Source organism: Pantherophis guttatus, chromosome 2 (genome assembly GCF_059756535.1).
Source record: "Pantherophis guttatus breed Tessera chromosome 2, ASM5975653v1, whole genome shotgun sequence".
NCBI lineage: Eukaryota > Metazoa > Chordata > Lepidosauria > Squamata > Colubridae > Pantherophis > Pantherophis guttatus.
In genome coordinates this window covers 134,528,699-134,551,138 of record NC_142064.1, presented here as the reverse complement: position 1 = coordinate 134,551,138, position 22,440 = coordinate 134,528,699, and the positions used below count along the sequence as shown (strand labels likewise).

The following is a 22,440-nucleotide window of genomic DNA, read 5'->3' as shown; positions in this document are numbered from 1 at the left end:
TTTCTTGCCACAATTGTTAAGTGAATCACTGCAGTTGTTAAATTAGCCACATGGTTGTTAAGTGAATCTGCCTTACCCATTGACTTTGCTTGTCAGAAGGTCACAAAAGGTGAACACATGATCCTGGGACACTGCAACCGTCATAAATATGAGTCAGTTGCCAAGTGTCTGAATTTTGATCACGTGACCATGGGGGATGCTGCAATGGTTGTAAGTGTGAAAAAGAGTCAGAGGTCACATTTTTTGTAACTTTGAATGGTCACTAAACAAATTGTTGTAAGTCACAGAGTATCTGTAGTGGTCTGTTCAACCTGGCTTATATATATGCCTACGAAATTGAGGGATGAGCCCAATCTTCAGAGGATAATTCACACTAGTATAACAGTCTTCTCCAGAATGATGTTCTTAAACTATTGGGAAATCTATAGATACCCAATTGGAAAGGCTGTGCTAAACGATGTGTGACACAAAGCTATTATTATAGCACAGGGCTGTAACATCCACACTTGTTACTCCATGGTTATAAAGTACATATACAGACAATTGTTGACCTGTCCAGCCAAGTAAAATTCACCAGCCTAAGGGTGACCATATACAGTTCAACAGATTTCCTCCCTTTGATTTTTATCTAATTAAAAAAAAAAAAGTTCTAAAGCTACTAAAGGATTAGCATTCATAACTGGTATACTGTATTCGGGGGTGGGGGGGGGAGCTGGTTAAAAGACTCTGAAGGTTTTAACACCAACTTCTATATCAGTAAGAAAAGGATGCTGCTATTTGGGCTGATTTTATGTGAACAGTCAAACTCTCTCCTAGACATCAAAGAGCAACAATGATAATGAAATCTTCTCCCTGAAAGAGACAAATGATTATGGTTGTTTCAAAAGGATAGACATAGTTCCATCCTGTGCTTTAGTATTGGCCCTGAAGTCTGATATTATATTAATAATAGGTCTGGTCGACACTTGGGATCAAATTATTTTATATTACATGAGGGTGCATAATGGATTGTCTGGCTTTTTTCCCCCATTTTTTAATGAAATGAAGTGGAGGCAACTTGCCAATTGGATCAGAGTTGAATAAGGAAGAAAGGAGCCCCCCCCCCCCTTTATAGTTTCTCAGAACAAAATCCTTCACACAGGGAGAAAACACTCTTAATCTCATTAACCCATAGGGAAGTACTTTTCTCCCCTACTAGGAAAAAGGACCCAGGTGGGAGAAGCAAATACTTAGTAGAAAAATGGCTCTGAACCATTCCCCAATACTGCTGCTGATTTAATACAATTGACAGTCCCTTGTAGCTATTGATTTAAAAAGAAAGAATATTGAGTGTTCCAATCGTATAATGGGTAGCTTGGCCTTTATAAACTACTTTGTTAGATGTAAATGCCTTATTCTCTAATGTGTAAATAGTGTATATAAGAGACATCAGGGGTTAACTTATTCTTTGATTCCTAATGTATTCATGACTCATTACTTATATTTATAGCTCCACCCATTGTGTATATAAGGAGCTGCCCTCCACAGTTTCCCTGCTTCTATTTGTGAATATTCAGTGAATATAGAATGCCTTATGTAAATAAAGAGAGTTATATTTGAACTCTTAATTCTCAAACAATTTATTGAGTCTGATCCAGAAAAATATCGCAACAATCTGGTAGCAGAGGATGGTTTAATTGACTCAATAAGGACTTAAACATGTCTAAAAGAGATAGACCCAACACCAGGGCATACAGCAAAGAGATGGAAGAAGATCAAGAAATAATAGATGAATCCACAAATGCAATTTCAAGAGAACCTGAAGAATATACCACAGAAGATGAGGAAATAATAAATGAAGATGATGAACAAGAAGAAGACGAAATAGAAAACAACGAACTCAGGTCAGAAATACTAAAACTCTTAAAGATTCAAAAGAGTGATGAAAGTCTTGTCGCGGAACTCCAAAATGTTCTAAGAAACAACGGAGCAGCGAGAGAGAAGCACATCACTACTAAAAAACCAAAAGACTCAAAAATAGTAAGTGATATGCTTACAAATAAAAATGCAGCGAAGAGGGAGAGCAGCGATCCCGCACGAAATTTTGAATGGCAGCCATCTTGGTTTCAACTGACTCCCAAGATGAACAAAGCAGAGCCAATCAGAAAGCTAGATTCAAAATGTCTGGCGCGAAAAAACATACTCGATACTAAAAACGAAAAAGAAAGACTCTATACATCTGGAGAAACACCAACAGAGAAACAAATAGAATCAGCGATAAAAACACTCTATACTGTATTTGGGCCAAAACTAAAAATCTCTAAAGAATCGCCAAAGAAGCAAGCAAGCAAACTAATGCCTCAGGACCTGCCTGCCTTCATCCCGAATTCAAGAACAGAGACACCCGAGCCCAGAGAGCCTTGCCGATTCATCCCTACACCAAAAACAGAAGCAAGCGACATCGCTCAAAAGAGAAAGAAAAGAACAGTCGCCATCACCAGGACCCCAAAGACCGAGCCAGGGATCGACTCATCCGAAGAAGAACCGAGCGAGCAGGCGGCAGTGGAGAGAACCTTCCACGACGAAGTCAAAGGAAGAATGAACAGTGCGCATGCGCGAAGGCACGAAGACAACCCGGGAAGATTTGAACTTATGAGAGAACCACACAGACTCGTTGCTGACATCCCTACACCATTCTGCAACTTTCTACATTTGCAAGACCACGAACTGCCTCAAGTTGTAAGTAACGGTCAAAATAGTATAGGAAATTTGCCCAGTGACTTCCCAAAGTTAAGGGTTGATGGTATCAATCTACAAGAATGGTATCAACAGCTTCAGGTTATTTTCATGAAAGAGAACTTGCTATTTTTTATCACTAATCCTCCAAGAAGACCTTGGACTTTAAAAATAGATAGTTTGCACCATAGAGCCTTTTTTCTAATAATAGCTAGTATATCTCCTGCAATGTATTATAGCATCAAACCAAATCTGACTGTTTCAGAAATTATTCAATGTATGTTTAATTTGTTTCACAGCGACAGTGTAGCCACTACAACAAGAATGTCTAAAGATTTCTTTTCATCTAGAGTAAAACCAGGGGTTTCTATAAGTGAGCATTTAATATATTTAAACAAAATAAGGGCTGAACTGCATTTAAGGGGGGAAGTGATTTCAGACCAAACTATGAAAAGTGTTATTATCAACTCACTTGATTCATCATGGGACAATTTTATGTCACATTTAGACACCATTAACCTAGGATATTTATCCATAGAAAGTCTATCCAACAAATTGATAGCTGAGGACAATTCAAGAAAAAATCGCTCTAGCAATCACACAGAGCATAGACCCTTTAGAAAAGTAGCTTTCCAAGAAAAATATAATGAATCATATAGATGCCATAATTGTGGGTCCAAGGAACACAATAGAAGAGATTGTCCCAGATTTTCAAAAGAAAAGCACAGACCAGAATACATGAACAGACACAATTATAGACAGCCTTCTATAGATAGACACAGATATAGAAGCCCACCAAATCATAGAGAAAATAGAGGGGGCAGAGAAAATTCAAGAGATAGAAAATCTGGTTCACTGAATGGACTAAATAAACATGACAATACAAAACTCCAGCAAAGTGAAAACAATAATTGGCTTATCGATTCCGGAGCTACAAATCATACCACTAATAATAAAAATATATTATCTTCTTTTACAGAAGATAAGTTTGTAATAAAGGTAGCTAACCAAGAAAAGGTTCAAGTATTAGGCAAAGGGAATGTAATTTTGCCTGGTTTAGGAAAAATAGAGGGGGTATTGTTAATACCCGAAATACCTCATAACATATTAAGTGTCATAAAGCTAAGCAGGGACTTTGACATTAATATAACTTTCTCGAAGGGAGAAGCAATTCTAGAGAAAAATAAAAGTAACATAGGTACTGTGATGATTAAAGGGGGTCTACCTTACCTTATAACAAAAGAAGAATGGTTACATAATATTGATTCAAATGTTGAAGAATGTATAGAAACAGATGATGAAAATGTCAGCAATAGTGACAATGATGATTGTAAGATATCTCATAATCATACTGATGCACACAATATAAAAAAACCAAAGATAGGTAAACCAATCCATGATGAGTGTGCTCACATCTTACACAGGAAGTTAGGACATGCCAGTTTTCCTGTAGTACAGAAAATGACTGAACACGCAGAAGGTGTAAAAATAAAAAATTGTGAAAACTATTTGGAATGCTCAGTATGTAAATCTACAAAACTGAAAACTAGTCCCAGACCAAAAAAATCTGCTAGAACAACTGACAAAATTTTTGACTTAGTACACATGGACCTAGTAGGACCACTTACTCCATCAATCACATATAGAAAACGTTATTTTCTAACAATAGTGGATGATTATAGCCGTTATGGTTTTGTTTACACATTGAAACATAAAGATGAGACTTTTCAAAAATTTAAGGAATTTTATAAACGCATAGAGACACAACATAATATTAGAATAAAACAAATTATGACAGATAGAGGATGTGAATTCATGTCTAAAGAATTCTCTCAATGGTTAAAAGATAGAGGAATGCTACATTACACGTCCAGTCCATTTTCTGCGTTCCAAAACGGAATTGCAGAAAGAAAAAATTCCACATTACAAACCATGATTAGATGTACATTAGAGGATGCTGGCTTAAGCAAACAATTTTGGTCTGAAGCCTTACACTATTCAAATTACACACAAAATAGGACCTGGTCCAGCATTATAAATAAGACACCATACGAAGTGATGTATAATAGAAAACCAAAATTGGCACATATGCACATTTTTGGAGTCACAGCAGACGTACACATACCTAAACAATTGAGAAGAAAGGGAGAAAATGTATCTAGAAGACTTAGATTCATGGGATATGAAACTGGTACAAAAGGATATAGATTCATTGATAGCAATAATAAGTTTATAGTTTCCAGAACAGCCGTGTTCCATGAACAGGCCAACTGGTCTAAATTACATCTTAATGAAATATTCCCAAATAAACACATAGAAACAAAATACCATAAGGAAGGAACTGTAGATAAACAAAATACCAACAAACATGAAAACAAAACAAAGACCTGGACAAATAGCCAACACAAAATAAAGACTGATACACTAACAAAAAAGGAGGCAAGATATATGCATGACAACAATAGCAAGCCTGAAAGAATCATTAGAAACAACAGGAATAAGATGCCAAATAAATATAAAGATTACGTAATGAATATGAATAGTGAATCAACAACACCCAATACATACGAAGAAGTACTAAAGCTTCCTCGTGAGGAAAAGGAAAAATGGGAACTAGCCATGAAAAAGGAAATGGAAAGTTTGCAAGGATTAAATGTGTTTACACCCACAACTGCACCTAAGGATAAAACAATTATTGGCACCAGGTGGATATATAAAATTAAAAATTTGGAAGGAGGTAATACCCTATACAAAGCTAGATTAGTTGCTCAAGGTTACGCACAAAAATATCCAGAGGATTATACAGACACATATTCCCCTACTGTAAGAACAGAGAGCGTCAAAACAGCTTTAGTTGTAGCCTCAGCACTCAACCTTGATGTATTCCAATATGATATACAGACTGCGTACCTACACGCAAAATTAGATAAGGAAATATATGTAAGGGCCCCTCACAGCCAATACACTAACAAAAATGAAACTTGGTTGTTAAACAAAAGTTTATATGGATTGAAACAATCCGGTAAAAGATGGTATGATTGTTTAGTAAAGGTACTCAAGACTATGGATTTTAATACCACATCTGCTGATAACTGTTTTTTTGTCAAAAAGAATGATGATTGTATTGAATTTGTGTTAATTTACGTAGATGACATTTTATATATTGGTAAACACAAAGAAAGAAGAGAAATCTTTGTAAACAAGTTAAATGAACACTTCTCACTAAAATCATTGGGTAAAGTAAATAAATATCTCGGTGTACAGATTAGCAAAACTAAAAAAGGATTCCAGCTTACTCAAAAGGATAAGATTTTAGAACTTTTGAACAAATGTAATTTGACCAATGCTAAACCATGTGATACTCCCATGCAAACTGACTTTCTCAGAAACACTGATGAATCATCTCCTGAATTTAAGGATAACACATTTTATAGATCAATCATAGGTTCGCTTCTTTACATATCTAATTGGACTAGGCCAGATATAGCCTTACCACTTAATTTGCTGTCCAGATATGTCAGCAAACCAACAATGTATCACTGGGAAGCTATCAAAAGAATTTTAAGGTACCTGAAAGGCACAATAGATTTTTGTCTTGTATTAGAACCTAATGGTAACAAAGAACCAAGACTTATATGTTATGCAGATGCGGATTGGGCAGGAGACACATCTTGCAGAAAAAGTACATCAGGTTACATTTTCTTTTTAAATGACTGTCCAATTTATTGGTATACCGGTAAACAAGAACTAGTAGCTACTTCAACGACAGAAGCAGAATACGTATGTTTGTCCAAAGCTGCAAATAATCTTGTGTGGTTTAATGACTTAATTTCAGATGTTTGGAAGGAACCTGTTTTACCCTTTGTCATGAATGAGGACAACAAAGCAGCTATTGAAATCTCTAGATCTGATGCTATTGGACAAAGGTCCAGACACATAGATATAAAGTTTAAACATGTAAGGCAATTGTCTCAGGACGGATTTATAAAAGCTGTGCACTGTGATACCTCGGAACAAATAGCTGATATATTAACAAAGCCTTTACCTTCTAAACAACACAAATATTTAACTTCTAAACTGCATGTATTGTACTGTCCAGAATCTGAATGTAATTGGTGTTGTATGACTAATCGGCATTTAGAGGGGGATTTGTTAGATGTAAATGCCTTATTCTCTAATGTGTAAATAGTGTATATAAGAGACATCAGGGGTTAACTTATTCTTTGATTCCTAATGTATTCATGACTCATTACTTATATTTATAGCTCCACCCATTGTGTATATAAGGAGCTGCCCTCCACAGTTTCCCTGCTTCTATTTGTGAATATTCAGTGAATATAGAATGCCTTATGTAAATAAAGAGAGTTATATTTGAACTCTTAATTCTCAAACAATTTATTGAGTCTGATCCAGAAAAATATCGCAACATACTTCACCCATAGAAATGAATCAGCGAAGATTGTTCTCCTCAGGGCAGCAAAAGGAAAGGGGAAAAGCTCAACCTGTTGGTTTTTAACCAAGAAAGCAAAGCAGTGAAGTCGGTGGCAAGCATAAACAATCAAAAGGAAAGTTTGAGTTCAGATGAGAGATTCGTTTCTGGGGATTTTCTCACACCACGATAGTCTAATGGGGACTGGTGTGGAACCCAGATTCAAATTCCCCCTTTCATCACGGAGTTCACCGGGTGACTTTGAGCCAATGGATGTCCCTCAGTCCATCCGCAGCTTGGCGGATCGTTGCTGTGGGAAATCACAGTAGGAAAGTTTCTCACGTGTATAGTATCTTGAGCTGCCAGAGAAAAGACAAGAGATGAAAGAAACAAAGTAAATAACTAACTCCACTTAATGGGCAAATTAGAAATCAATCAGTAGCAACGGGCATAACCAGAGGACAGGCAATTGTTTGGAAGAAAATTGTACAATAAAACCACAATTACTGCTGATGCGTGCCCTTTGGCTTTATAGTGGACACTATTAACTTTGGAGAAATGCTTATCTCATGGTTCTGTTTAAAAAAATTCCCCCTCTGTACTCCACATAATAACAAAAGCATAACTCTGCACTAGATCATAGGCAAGGACAGTTCTGTCACATTCTTTTCGGGCGGCTTGGGAAAGCTGTTCCTTGCCTCCAGCTTGAATGCTTCAACCTGCTTTGTAACAAAGGGCTTCAATTGGAATAGTTAACCCCCTCTGACTTCACTGCCAGCATGCCTTGAATTCTGTGCTGTCAGATCATGCATCTGACGAAGAAGCTCTTAATCTGAAAGATTAAAGCACAGGTACCATATTTATTTACTTACAATTACACTTTCTGTGGCCAACCTGCACACCACTAACTCTTGGTAAGTTCATGAACCCAAAGGAGTGCTGTACACCTGTTCATTTTCTGCTGCAAACTTTCGGTATCGCCTTCCTCCACCCTGGTACCCTCCAATTATTTTGAATGATAACTCTCGTCATCCCCAGCCGGAAAGTCCCAACATAACTAGAGGACATCAAGTTGTGAAATCATTATTGTAATACCATTTAGCTCCCGATTACAAACTCGCTTCCTACTTGGCAGCCAGGGCAACAGCAAGTCTAACTGAGCACTAGGGGGGTGTCTTGTGTTATAAAAATATTTGCTTGACCTCAGGCAAGATGGGTGAGAAGAAAGACAACAAAGTTGAATAGCTAATTATGTACAACAGAAAGCTGTGCGCCATGCTCCCAGATAATATTGGACAAAACTAGAGTAGAAAGCCTGCTACCATCTGTACTAGGTAAAAGAGAAATTTTAGGCCAACTTGGCCCAGCTTCCAAATGTCTTTTGGTGTTAATCCCAATATTTGGACACAGAAACATTTGTCTTTGATCATTAAAATCTTACCCAATATTTTACTTCTTTATTAAAGACTATGGAAAGTAACATTAGAAAATTCACATCTCTCCCTGATTCAACCTGTGCAAATAGAAGTCTGTTGATATGTCGTTCTTGTTTATAATTATCCTATCCCGTGTAATTTGGTGCATGTAGAACAATAATTCTCGGTAATACAAATTCCTTGCTGCAAGTCACATTGATGGTTTGGATCTCTTTATTTATTATACCTTCAGCTCTTTAAAAGCCTTGTCTTTTTTCTTTTTCTTTTTAAAGAAAAGAATGAGCAACCAGCTGTCTTCTAGATATAGGATTATAAATCCCATCATCCATGTCCTAAGGAATTATACTGCTAATAACCCAGCACCTTCTGTAAAGCCAAAGGCTGCCCACTTCTGTGGAAATTGGTTCTAGGTATGAATTCTGGTATCTGTGATAGATAGAAACAAGCAGACCGATACCACTGTATCTCCTAAAACTGGAGATTTGCAAGACAGATTCTGCAGAATCGTAGTAAATCATAACAAAGAATGTTAATGTTGTTTTCAGCATTCAGCAAGTCTACATTTTAAAAAAAAGCTCCTAAGGCTACAGTTGTACAAATCTGTTTGAAAACATGTGTGGGCCATGTTGCTGGAAATAAGGAATTAATAAGATCTAGAAAGAGTGGTAAGATTTGAAATCCAGTTAAAGGTTTCTATGTCTTACGTATTTCTTTTGTTCTTTTACCCTTGATTAGTAAAACCAAGACAAATATGAATCAGTGTAATAAGAAAAATGTAGACAAAAATACAACCTTGCCAACAATCTATAAATAGTCATACAAGGCCAAATTCATCTATAGCTGACACATTAATTGGAGATAGAATTTTATCTTTTTTTAAACAGCAAGATAGGCTTAACCGAATCTTACCAACACACCAATGTAATTATTGACACACCAACACGAATCGCATTAAGTCACACTCTTGGGTATTATTCTATCCCCCTCCAGCTCTAAACCTAGTAATAGGGTTTGTTTGTTTTTTTACACCATGCCTTTCTGTTATCCCAACCTTGTTGTCAGTTGTCTCATCTTTATTGCCGCAAACAAAAAATGAAGAAATACATTGCAGAATGGCTGTCAGCATACTATCAATCAAGTGACATTTTTTTCTCAGTAAACATTTTCCTCTGAAATATATCTTTGAGATGAAGGGGAGTAGCCATAACATCTACATATCAAAATGTTTCAAAATTCAAGACTGGCAAAATTATTTGGAAAGTAAATATTTGCCTCTCTCTACCACAGTCACCTCCCTCCTGCCTTCACTGGGACCGAAGCCTATTCCCAGAAGCTTGGCAGAGCTGAGTTTATCTCCCACACAAGCATGCAATGCTGAGTCAGGCCCACCATGATTTCAGCTTTTGGTGGGGACCTCAAAGCAGATGCACAAACTAGTAAGCCACCCCCGTTAGCAGGTGTATTGGTTGGAAACCTGGAGCAAGACCAGCCACCCAGGATGAACAGATCGTGCTGTAAGGCTCCTGCCTCCTCCTCCCGAGACTGAGTGACACAATGGTCATGAAAACAAAACTCTCAAAGCGTATGAAACTTTTTGCTAGGGAACTTGAAGAAAAATCCTATCCTCGGGGCCTTTTCTAAATGGATATCGTTAACGTAAGCTAGAAAGTAGATCTTTTAAAATATTCATATCTGAAATAATTTGAAATATTAGCTGTTTGTGAATCACACTTACTTTGGATTCAAAGGTTCATATCGAAACCATTTGCACTGGAAAATTAGTATTATTAGACAGATGGGATGCAGTGGCGCAGTGGCTCAGTGGCTAAGACACTGAGCTTGTCGATCAAGAGGTCGGCAGTTCAGCGGTTCGAATCCCTAGTGCCTCATAATGGGGTGAACTCCCATTACTTGTCCAAGCTTCTGCCAACCTAGCAGTTTGAAAGCACGTAAAAAATGCAAGTCGAAAAATAGGGACCACCTTTGATGGGAAGGTAACAGCATTCCATATGTCTTTGGCGTTTAGTCATGCTGGCCACATGACCACAGAGACGTCTTTGGACAGTGCTGACTCTTCGGCTTTGAAACAGGGATAAGCACCGCCCCCTAGAGTCAGGAACAACTAGCACATATGTGCGAGGGGAACCTTTACCTTTACCTATTATTAGACAGTTCAATTAAGCTTAGGGTGGCGCAGTAGCTCAACCGTTAAAAAGTTGGTCTTCTCATCTGGAAAACCGGCAGCCCAGGTTTGAGACCTGAGCGCCACACAACAGGGTGAGCTCCCATTCTCGCCCCAGGTCCTTAAAAGCACTCCATGGCATCATGCTAGCCACATGACCGGGGAAATGTCTTTGGACAGCACTGGCTCAATGGCCTTGAAACAGAGATGACCATCGCCCCCTATAGACGGCAATGACTAGCAGAGTAAAATCCTTGGGGACTCCTTTATCTTACCTTTACCTATTATGGTTTAAAGATTTGACTTTTAAAGAGAAAAAAATGACAGTAGAGGGAAAAAAGGAAAGGGCCACAAACATAGTGTCCTAATAAAAAAGTGGAGGAATGGAGAGAAAATCGATGGGGTTCCTAGGTTTTATAGAGAAGTATATATGGTAAACGTTCAAGTCAAATATATTTATATCTATGGCCTTTCCTTTATAAATGTATTTATAGTATTTTCAAACATATTTATAGAGGTCACAGTAAGAAAAAGCATGAACCAAAGAATGGGAGAAATTCAGTTAAAAAGAAATAAAATTTGAAATAACACTTTTTTCCCCATGGAGGGCAGAGTGTAAATAGCTACAGTCCTTGTTACACAACATAACAACACTCTAAGAACTGAGGCTTGAAATAAATGCCAAAAAATAACAAATAAGGGGTCTTTTGGTATGTCGGGCCTTTGGCTGCAAAAGATAGCAAGATGCTGACGGACAACAGGAAGAGTAAAACTGCTTAATTCCTAGTTTGCACCTGTTTTTTCCACACAAGGAAAGCATAGTTGAATATGTCAGAAGCATCATCATGGGAAGCAGAAGAGAAATGCAGGTTAAGCAAGGTAAGAAACTGGCAAGAGAACACCTAGCTGCTTTGAATGAGTTTACATTTCTGGGACAGGATGTTAAAAGAAACTGGCAAACGTGATCTCCAGTATCGCTGGCTGTACCCTTTGAGAACTCCTGGAATGCAGGGGAAGTGCCAGTTGATTGAAGAAGAGCTAATGTTGTTGCAATCTTTAAAAGAAAATTGGGGGCGGGGCAGTGGTGAAATTTTATTTATTTACTACTGGTTCTATGGGCGTGGCTTGGTGGGCATGGTATGGCTTGGTGGGCGTGGCAGGGGAAGGATACTGCAAAATCCCCATTCCCTCTCCACTCCTGAGGGAAGGATACTACAAAATCTCCATTCCCACCCCACTCTGGTGCCAGCCAGAGGTGGTATTTGCCAATTCTCCAAACTACTCAAAATTTCCACTACTGGTTCTCCAGAACATGTCAGAACCTGCTGAATTTCACCCCGCCCCCCCCCCCCCGGGGGTGTGAGGAAAGTAGACTCAGGAAATTACAGACCAATTGGCTTGACATCAGTACTTGGGAAGATCCAAGCACTTAGGAACTAGATGATTACTAGAAGCCATTATGGGTTTGTTTTAAAAAAAAGTTGGTTCCAGACAAATCTTATTGGTGTTTCTGACAAATAAATTAGATTGGTAGTAAACCGAGGAAGTGCTTTGGATATAGTGTACTTTGATTTCAATAAGACATTGAACATACCCTCCTTCTCGATAAAATGGAACAATGTGGGATCAATAGTCCTACCGCTGTATCAAAAGGATTTAGAGTCGATTAACCACCATATCCCATATGTGGTCCATAATAGATACAAATCTACATGAAGAGAGCGAGATGCAGTGGGTTGTCTAAGGGGTTATGTCCTGGGCTCATTGTCTTTCAATGTTTTCTAAAATGACTTAGACACCTTCTTAGTCATAGAGAATTAGAGAAGATGCTCATCAAAATTGCAGACAACACAAAGCTGGAGGAGAGGGGTTGCTAACGCCTCAAAAGACTTAGAATAGCATCCGACAATATGCAGTTCAGTGGTGAGAAATGCATGGGTCTACATTTATGTAGGAAAGATTAAGTGCAAGATACAAGTACAGTACCTCAGGGATGAAATCCAGTAGGTTCTGACAGGTTCTGGAGCGGAAATTTTGAGTAGTTCAGAGAACCAGCAAATACCACCTCTGGCTGGCCCCAGAGTTGGGTGGGAATGGAGATTGTGCAATATCCTTCTCCCTGGAGTGTGGTGGGAATGGAGATACATGGCAGTATCCTTCCCCTGCCATCCCCACCAAGCCACATCACACCCACCAAGCCACGCCCACAGAACCAGTAGTAAAAAAAAATGGACTTCACCATTGAAGTACCTGCTGAGCAATACTGCTACTATGAGAAGGATCTGGGCATCCTGATAAACCAGATTACATATTACAGCTGCCAAAACAACACCAGTACAGACTTGTGACTACAGCAGAGATATAGCGCAGCAAACAAGGCAAATGGGACTCTACTTTATGCTGACTGATCAGGTGGTAGCTGGAGCATTGTGTCCAATTCTGCTGGATGCTGAGGAAATATAAACCCATTCTGTCTTGCTGGTGTTGAGCCAAAGCCGGTTCAATCACAGCCCAGCTAATTTTCAAAATCCATTGTCAGGCTGGCTAGAGTAACAATAAGTACCTCTGACTTATCAGTTCTTTCCTAGGGAGAGACTAGCTGAGTGGCAAAGCATTTGCTTGGAAAAATATGGCATTCCAGGTAAGAGTTAACGATCATGAGCCACGGTGGCGCAGTGGTTAGAGCGCAGTACTGCAGGCTAAGTCTGCTGACTGCCAGCTGCCTGCAATTTGGCAGATCGAATCTCACCAGGCTCAAGGTTGACTCATCCTTTCATCCTTCCGAGGTGGGTAAAATGAGGACCTAGATTGTTGGGGGCAATAGGCTGACTCTGTAAACCGCTCAGAGAGGGCTGTAAAATGGTATATAAGTCTAAGTGCTATTGCTATCATTTACCATGTTATGAAAACAATACATGCCTCCCCCTCAAGAACTATGGTCAGACAGAGTAAACATACTGTTGCTGAATTAACCTCACTTGGTTTTTTTTGACAGCCTGCCTTTAAGTCATGTTTTGGAGAAGAGAAGCACTAAGAATCCTTGCATATATTACAAATAGTCTTCAACTTACAACAGTTTGTTTAGTGACTGTTCAAAGCTACAATGGCACATATGACTGTTTTCACACTTCTGACCATGGCCATGTGATCAAAATATAGATGCTTGGCAATGGACTCATATTTATGATAGTTGCAGTGTTTTGGGATCATATGATCATCTTTTGCGACCTTCTGACAAGCAAAGTCAATGCAGAAAGCCAGATTCATTTAACAACCAAGTTACTAATTTAAGAACTACAGTGATTCACTTAACATTGAGGCAAGGAAGACAGTACAATGGGGCAAAACTCACTTAAGAAACGTCTCAGCAACAGAAATTTTGGGCTCAATTGTGGTTGTAAGTCAAGGTCTACCTGTACGCTGCTCTGAAAAAATATTTAATTACTCCCCTCAATTTTCAATTTACCTTTGAAATGGGGAAATTGGAAAGGGGCTTTATATTCAGAATTATCTTTCTTTCAGATAATTACACTCATGAATTCCTGCATAGGGAGTATAAAAATCCATAAAGTTATTATGGATAACTTTATGGATAATATTATGGATAATATTAATCCCATGGGTACTATTGGAAGAGAATTATAACAGACTCCTTCCAAAAACCAGCCAGACAGGGAAAAGTATATCTGTGGAGGACAAAAAGCAGCAGACTAAAACTATCTTGAGAGCAGCTATATTTTTCCTGATTGGAGAAGCTTTGCCTTTCCTGCCTCTTGGATTACAGGAAATCCAAGTATACAGGAAATACTACTCTTTGGTATACAAGGTGCCCCTGGAAAAGGATAATCTAGGAATAGTGGACACTTCATATCCCATTGTCTGGTGAGTCGCTAGGAAGCATCATGACTCAAGATATGCAGTGTAAAATAGCTGCTTGGTATTGTAGCAAATTTAAAATGGCATCTCCCCAGTTCAACTGCTCAATGATTGGGGATCACACTTTGCATCAAATCAAAAACATTTTAAGCCCTGGTTTATTAAATATATCTCAGTTGCAAGTTTCGCTTATCGCATTAAGGCCATAAACTACTTTTTACAAATCACGTTATGAATTAGTGCACTGTTTTAAATCCAGACAGTTGATTAGGGCGGTCATGAATGTCATCTTGGTATTGCTGAGTCTTAGATCTTTAATCTTCCTCTTAATAAAATTATCATACATCTAGCCCAAAAGGACCACACAAGATGAGGAGTTTGTTCTTAAAAGTATTGTTAGGAAACAAGTAAGGCTATGCTGGGGTCTCTTTGTCAGAGTTTCTGGCAAAAATCAAATCCAGAAGCACACACAGATAAACTGATTCAGCTGGATTCATTAACTTCTTTATATACATAATAACAGATGAAGTATTTACAATACCAATATAGATTCTTCTTCAGCGTAGTAGCAGTTATAGCACAAGGCAGGAGAGAACAGTTAGTTTCATTTCAGCAGAGCAGACAGCATGCACACTGGTTTCAGTTTCAATTCTCTGCACAGACTCAGAAGCTGCAGACTAAGACTCACCCTGGCTCCAGTCTGTCTCAGCTCTCAATTGGCTGATTTAGTTGCTATGCCTATTCATTGGCTGACCTTGTTATCATGTCTCTGACAGTTCATGAATAATCTGACACTCTTCCAGTTCTGTGCTCTGTGATGGGAGACTTTAAAGGGAGACCAGGGAAGAATATCAGTGGCTGCCACTCTTGATAGCTCTATGCTTTTAAGGGAGAAACCATGGAGGGAGAATTCCTTCTTCATATCCTGCTTGACAGTTTCCAGAGGCATCTGGTCAGCCACTGTGTGACACCAAATGTTGGATTACATGGATTTTGAAGTTGAACTAATCTAGCAGGACTCTTTCTATATACTTATTGAAGAGGCGTAACATATTATTCAGGTTGGTTGGACAAGCTTACCTTACCAGTAGTAGCTAACCATTGTTACAATAATAACAGGCTGATAGCTTTTAAATTTTAGAATAGAATAGAATAACAGAGTCGGAAGGGACCTTGTAGGTCTTCTAGTCCAACCCCCTGTTTAGGTAGGAAACCCTATACCACTTCAGACAAATGGTTATCCAACATCTTCTTAAAAACTTCCAGTGTTGGAGCATTCACAACTTCTGGAGGCAAGTTGTTCCATGGATTAATTGTTGTAACTGCCAGGAAATTTCTCCTTAGTTCTAAGTTGCTTCTCTCCTTGATTAGTTTCCATCCATTGCTTCTTATCCCGCCTTCAGGTGCTTTGGAGAATAGCTTGACTCCCTCTTCTTTGTGGCAACCCCTGAGATATTGAAACACTGCTATCATGTCTCCCTGAGTCCTTCTTTTCATTAAATTAGACATACCCAGTTCCTGCAACCATTCTTCATATGTTTTAGCCTCCAGTCCCCTAACCATCTTTGTTGCTCTTCTCTGTACTCTTTCTAGAGTTTCAACATCTTTTTTACATCATGGCGATCAAAACTGAATGCAGTGTTCCAAGTGCATTATAAAGTGGTATTAACACTTCACCTGATCTTGATTCTATCCCTCTGTTTATGCAGCCTAGAACTGTGTTGGCTTTTTTGGCAGCTGCTACACACTGCTGGCTCATATTTAAATGGTTGTCTACTAGGACTCCAAGATCCCTCTCACAGTTACTACTATTGAATGAAGTACCACATATACTGTACCTGTGCATTTTGTTTTTCTTGCCTAAATGTAGAACCTTACTTTTTTCGCCATTGAATTTCATTTTGTTAGATAGTGCCCAATGTTCAAGTCTGTCAAGATCCTTCTGTGTCTTAAGCCTATCTTCTGGAGTGTTGGCCATTTCTGCCAGCTTGGTGTCATCTGCAAATTTGATGAGTTCCCCATCTATCCCCTCGTCCAAGTCATTGATGAAGATGTCATCTTCATTCCTCTCAAGAACCAGCAAAGAATAGAATGGTTCTCTGTTCCTCCTCTCCACCAGCTAAATGTGCACAAATAGGAAGCAAACTGGAAGTTTTTTGCAGATAGGCACAAAAGAGAACACAAATGAGACTTAGGCTGAGCTGTGAAAAACCTAAAAGCAATCTGGAATACTGGCTGTTAAAAAAGATGCAATGTATGCGAAAGTGAATACTGTACCACCAACTCTGTTTAGGCTATATAGTTAATACTGTAAATACAATAATGTAATAGTCACAAACACTACCAAGTCTCATAAATGGTTAGTGACATTATTCCAAACAACATCAAATCCAGATAAGTGCGGCTGGGAATTTTTACTGCTTAGAGAACTGGGACAATTATCACAAAATTTCCAAAGCAAAACAACAACAAAAAATCCAAATCGTGCTTTTATCCCATGGATCTTTGAATGTACCAATCTAAAAGAGAAAAGGGGACGGGAAACCCCTGGCAGTATTTTTTTTAAAAGCAAAACCCCCAGGCAGTAAAATATTCATTAGGAACAAGCTTAGTACACATTGAGTTTACGGAGTGCTTCCTCAGGAAAAATAAAAAAAGCCGTGTGGGGGCAGGGGAGAAGGTTTTGGTGAAAGTGTGGAACTGATGCAAAATGCCTCAGTGCAAGGAAAGGGAAGCAGATGGAAGATATTGCTTTAAAAACATAAAAAAAAGGGCAGATCCTTCCACAATGGAAAAACAAATAAACATGTTAAGATAAGTACTTAAGGAAAGGTCCTGCTGGATCAAGCCATCCATCTATGTCACACAGTAGGTTGCAGGGTGCTACTTCTCTCCTGCTGTTGTTTCCCAGCAACCAGGATATAAAGAATGCTGTCTATAATTAAGGAGGTAGTAAACATCAATACCAGTAGCCATCGATAGCTTGATCCTTCATAAACCTGTCTAGTGTCTCTTTAACAGCACCTCCATTGGCTGCCATGCCATAACTGCTGGCAGCAAATAATACTGTCAGCCTCTCTAGCTGGCTGGTAGACTGGCTAGCGATATCTAGCTAGCTATCATTTTGTTTACATACTGCTGGGCTCAGAAAACATCTCCCAGCAATTCACATCATAAAAAGCATCTAAACATAATAAAAGCCTAAACACCAATAAAAGCTCAAATCTGAGTAATTCAGTGGGCACAATGGTGACCGTTCACTCCCATAAGCTCTGTCTTTAATAATCTCCAGAAGGCCAACAGTGAGACTGACAGACTAATGAATTGAGTGGGCTGTTTCTGGACAAAACTGTCTTCTATGTACCCCAGTCAGTGGCAAATCATATAGGACTTCATACAGTACTGTGGGTCAAAACCAACACACTTTGAATTGTACCTGGAAATTTATTAGTGAGAGCAACAACTGTAAAACAGGTCTGTAGGAGTAAAAGTTTATTTTACTTCCTTCAGGAGATAAAGCATATATGTAACCATTAAAACTGTTGAGTTTATATTTATGGGTTGTGCAACAAAGAACATGTTTTATAGAATTCTTTGGGATTTCATATAAAGGTGATGAATTCACCTAAACACATTCTGTTTGCTCATCCATGGTCAAACCATGGATAAATGCAGTCATATTGCACATACCTGGTGTTTACTATTTAGACTTGGAGCTAGGATCTCCAACATTCATCATTTTGACCCAGCAGTGGGATATCTGGGCCAGAGGTGGAGACCAGCAATAGATTTTTAGCCTTTTCCTGCAATAGCCTACCCATCACCTCCTGACATATATTCTATGATTTGTCACAATCAAAATAACCTTGATGCTTTCTCTTTCATCATATAATGCACAATTGCTTTCTACATAAGAATTTAGGAACCAATTCACACTCCACAGATCTAACCTATCAACTATCCTCAATGGAACTGCATCTTCATGAAGGGAGGTAGGCAGTGGGGTACCCCAAGGCTTTGTTTTAGGCCCAGTACTCCTCAAAATCTTCATCAATGATTTGGATGAGGGGATAGATGGGGAACTCATCAAATTTACAGACACCAAGCTAGCAGGAATAGCCAACACTCCAGAAGATAGGCTTAAGATACTGAAGGATCTTGACAGACTTGAACATTGGGCGCTATCTAACAAAATGAAATTCAATGGTGAAAAAAGTAAGGTTCTACATTTAGGTAAGAAAAACAAAATGCACAAGTACAGTAGTAACTGTGAGAGGGATCTTGGAGTCCTAGTGGACAATCATTTAAATATGAGCCAGCAATGTGTGCTGCTGCTGCTGCCAAAAAAACCAACACAGTTCTAGGCTGTATAAACAGAGGGATAGAATCAGGGGTGGGTTCTAAATTTTTTTACTACAGGTTCTGTAGGGGTGGCTTATTTTGTGGGTGTGGCTTAGTGGGGGGCTAATGTGACTGGGTGGGCGTGGCCAACTTTTTTTTTTTTTTACTTTTAAAAGCATTTTTTCTACAACCTTAAGAGGTTGCAGAAAAAAATGCTTTTAAAAGCCTCTGACGATCCCAGCTGAGCCACATGATCATCAGAGGCTTTTTTTTTAACTTTTAAAAGCATTTTTTTGGCCGAAGAGGTTGTAGAAAAAATGCTTTTAAAAGTTAAAAAAAAAAGCCTCTGATGATCGCGCGGCTCAGCTGGGCATGGTGGGGGGGCAGGGATTTTTGCTACCGGTTCTCTGAACCACCCACCACTATCGCTACCCGATCAGGCGATCCAGTCTGAGCCGGGAGCATTTTACCCCTGGTAGAAACTAATCAAGGAGAGAAGCAACTTAGAACTAAGGAGAAATTTCCTGACAGAACAATTAATCAATGGGACAACTTGCCTCCAGAAGTTGTAAATGTTCCAGCACTGGAAGTTTTTAAGTTGATGTTGGATAACCATTTGTCTGAAGTGGTATAGGGTTTCCTGCCTAAGCAGGGGGTTGGACTAGAAGACCTCCAAGGTCCCTTCCAACTCTGTTATTCTATTCTAACTATCTCAGCTCTTCTCTCTATCCCAATTAGTTATTCCTCATTCCTTTCAGCTCTATTGAAAGAGAAAAAAATAAGATTTTAAAGAGGCACTGTCTATCTTTGAAATCTAGGCATTTAAAGAATAAAATGATTAATCCTTTTTTATACAAGTAATTCACTGAATGGCTTTTTTCCCAAAAGAAAAAGAAATGAGATCTGATATATGGATTTAATTAAAATAAGACACATTGCGTTTAAAAAGATTTCAGATATGAAAGTAGGACCTTATCTGTTTGATTCTGCAACTTTCCCTTAAAAGTCTGCTTAAGTAAGCACTTCAAATGTGCAGGAAAGGGTAAAAACATTCCTTTTATTAAATTGTTGTTGTATGATTGAGTCAGGTCCTAGCTCGTTAAGTTTGGAATGATTTAATTATAGTGTTGTCAAGTTGTGTTACTGATTATTCTCCTGCTGGGCATCAAATGTTTTACCTTCATGGAAATGGAACTGGGGAACAGTCTTTTATATTCTTGTAATATACACAATAAAGAGAAATTTTTATTTAATATGATTGAAGGAATTAAATGTTTCCTTCTGTAGAAATAAGAATTATATCTTTTAATCAAGACACATTATCTCAGAGGGACACTTTCAAAAGTAAATTGAGACAAGAGGAAAACAACCTGCTTTCTTAAGCCTGACTAGGTGGCTCAAGTAGCTAAGACACTGAGTTTGTCAATCAGAAAGGTCGGCAGTTCGAATCCCTAGTACAGGTCTCCTGCGTGAGCAGGGGGTTGGACTTGATGACTTCCAAGGTCCCTTCCAACTCTGTTATTAACCTTATAGTCATGGTCACATTTTCATCTGAGTAAGGCCTGAAGAGGCAGAGGCATTTTTCTATCCACTGACTCATTCTCATGTGAGACCAGACTCAAGGAACTAACTTGTTACCGCAAATCTTCCTGTGTTAGCTGTGGCTTTAGCAAGTCCTTCTTTTAGGGGCCTCTTAATTTCACTGTTATTTCCCTCTATTTTAATAGGTATTTTTATGGATTTTAAATAGCAATAGCACTTAGGCTTATATACCACTTCATAGTGCTTTATAGCCCTAAGTGGTTTAAAGAGTCAGCATCTTGCCCCCAATACTCTGTGTCCTCATTTTACCGACCTGGGAAAGATGAAATCTGAAGCAACCTTGTCAGATCAGGATCGAACTGCTGGCAGTGAGCAGTAAGTTAGCCTGTAATACTGCATTCTAACCACTGCGCCACCATGGCAAATATATCATTTCCTTATTATTTTTGTATTTGCATTTTGATCCTGACACAGGAGCTAAAAGTTCTGCAAAAGCCTCTCTTTGCTATCACTACTATGGAAAACCGCTGGAACCTTTTGCTGTGGCTTAGGATAAACTCTCCAAGATGCACAATGGTGCATTGTGAGCAGATTGGGGAGGTATGTACATTTGTTTCCCCAAACATCAGTGTTATGTGGCAAGCTAACTGATAATAATTGTAGGTGGAATCCAGATTCAACTTTTACCGTCCACTCAGATGGAAACATCTATCTGACCATGAAAGAAAATTTAAGCAGCCTTATCTAGAATCTGATTGAAACTTGAATGAGAAACCACCAAGATATTCCAGGACTGTAGCCTAGTCTGAAAAAAAAAAAATAACAAAGGCAACAATGGCAATCACTATTTGCTAAGATATCACCAGTGTGCCATATAATCACCAGAAATTATTCTGCATTCAAGAAAATGCTTTACTTTTACTCCCTTTACCCTATATAGTTACAACAGTTCATTTAGTGACCATTCCAAGTTACAATGGCACTTAAAAAAAAGTGACTTATGACCATTTTTCACACTTAGGAGCCGGAGGTGGGATTCACTTACCTTCCCTACCAGTTCGCAAATGTGAGCACACGCGCCACCTCTGTGCATGGCTTTCTGTGCATGCGCAGAAGTCGCGCATTACATCCAGGCAGGTGGGCAGAACCTCCCACAGTCGCCGCTACTGGTTCGTGCAATTCGGAGAGAACCGGCTGAATCCCACCACTGTTATGAACGTTGCAGCATCCCCATGGTCACATGATTTACATTCGGATGCTTGACAACTGATTCACATTTATGACGATTGCAGTGTCCCGGAGTCACATGATCCTCATTTGCGACCTGACAAGCAAAGTCCATGGGCAAACCAGATTCACTTTTAACAACCGTGTTACGAATTTAAGAACTGCAGTGATTCACTCACCACTCAACGTGGTGAGAAAAGTTGCAAAACTGGGCAAAACTTGCTTAGCAAATTTCTTATTCGGCGATATAAATTCTGCGCTCAGTTGCGGTTGTTGAGGACTGCCTGTATTTTACATCAGCTCACCCGTGGCCCTCTGAATCTGCTGGATCTCAGATCCCATAATTTCAAACACTCCTGGGGGTGGGTGAGGGGGGGGAAATCAAAGGTGAAATCCAAAACTCAGGTTTGGGAAAAAGGGAAAAAGGCAAAGCATTTTGGGCATAAGGGTTAAAAAACTTTGCGTTTGCTGTGACTCCCGCTTAAAATCAATAAAAGGCGCTAAAGGGTTAAAAGCTGTCCAAGGCTAACATAGTCTCCCTCTCTCTCTCTCTCTCTCCATGCAATAAATGCATGGCAACCTTTTGTCCTTTCAAACAGAGCAGGAAGGGACACCTGGCCCTGATACTAGCATCTTCGCAGCAAAGAGGAAGTAAGCGCCTTTTCCCCCCTCCCCCGTCCGCCTCTTTGAAG

The 22,440-nt window shown here is 39.0% G+C and overlaps 1 long non-coding RNA gene across 1 annotated transcript; it reads right to left on the bottom strand.

Moving 5' to 3' along the window:
• Window positions 1-1,259: 1,259 nt before the first annotated feature.
• LOC148115335 (uncharacterized) lies at window positions 1,260-22,405 on the bottom strand. Its single transcript, XR_015732425.1, has 3 exons — window positions 21,567-22,405; window positions 7,143-7,503; window positions 1,260-1,368 (listed from the first exon to the last, which is right to left on the bottom strand). It is a non-coding gene; the product is annotated as an uncharacterized LOC148115335 (long non-coding RNA).
• Between the last annotated feature and the right edge of the window lie 35 nt (window positions 22,406-22,440).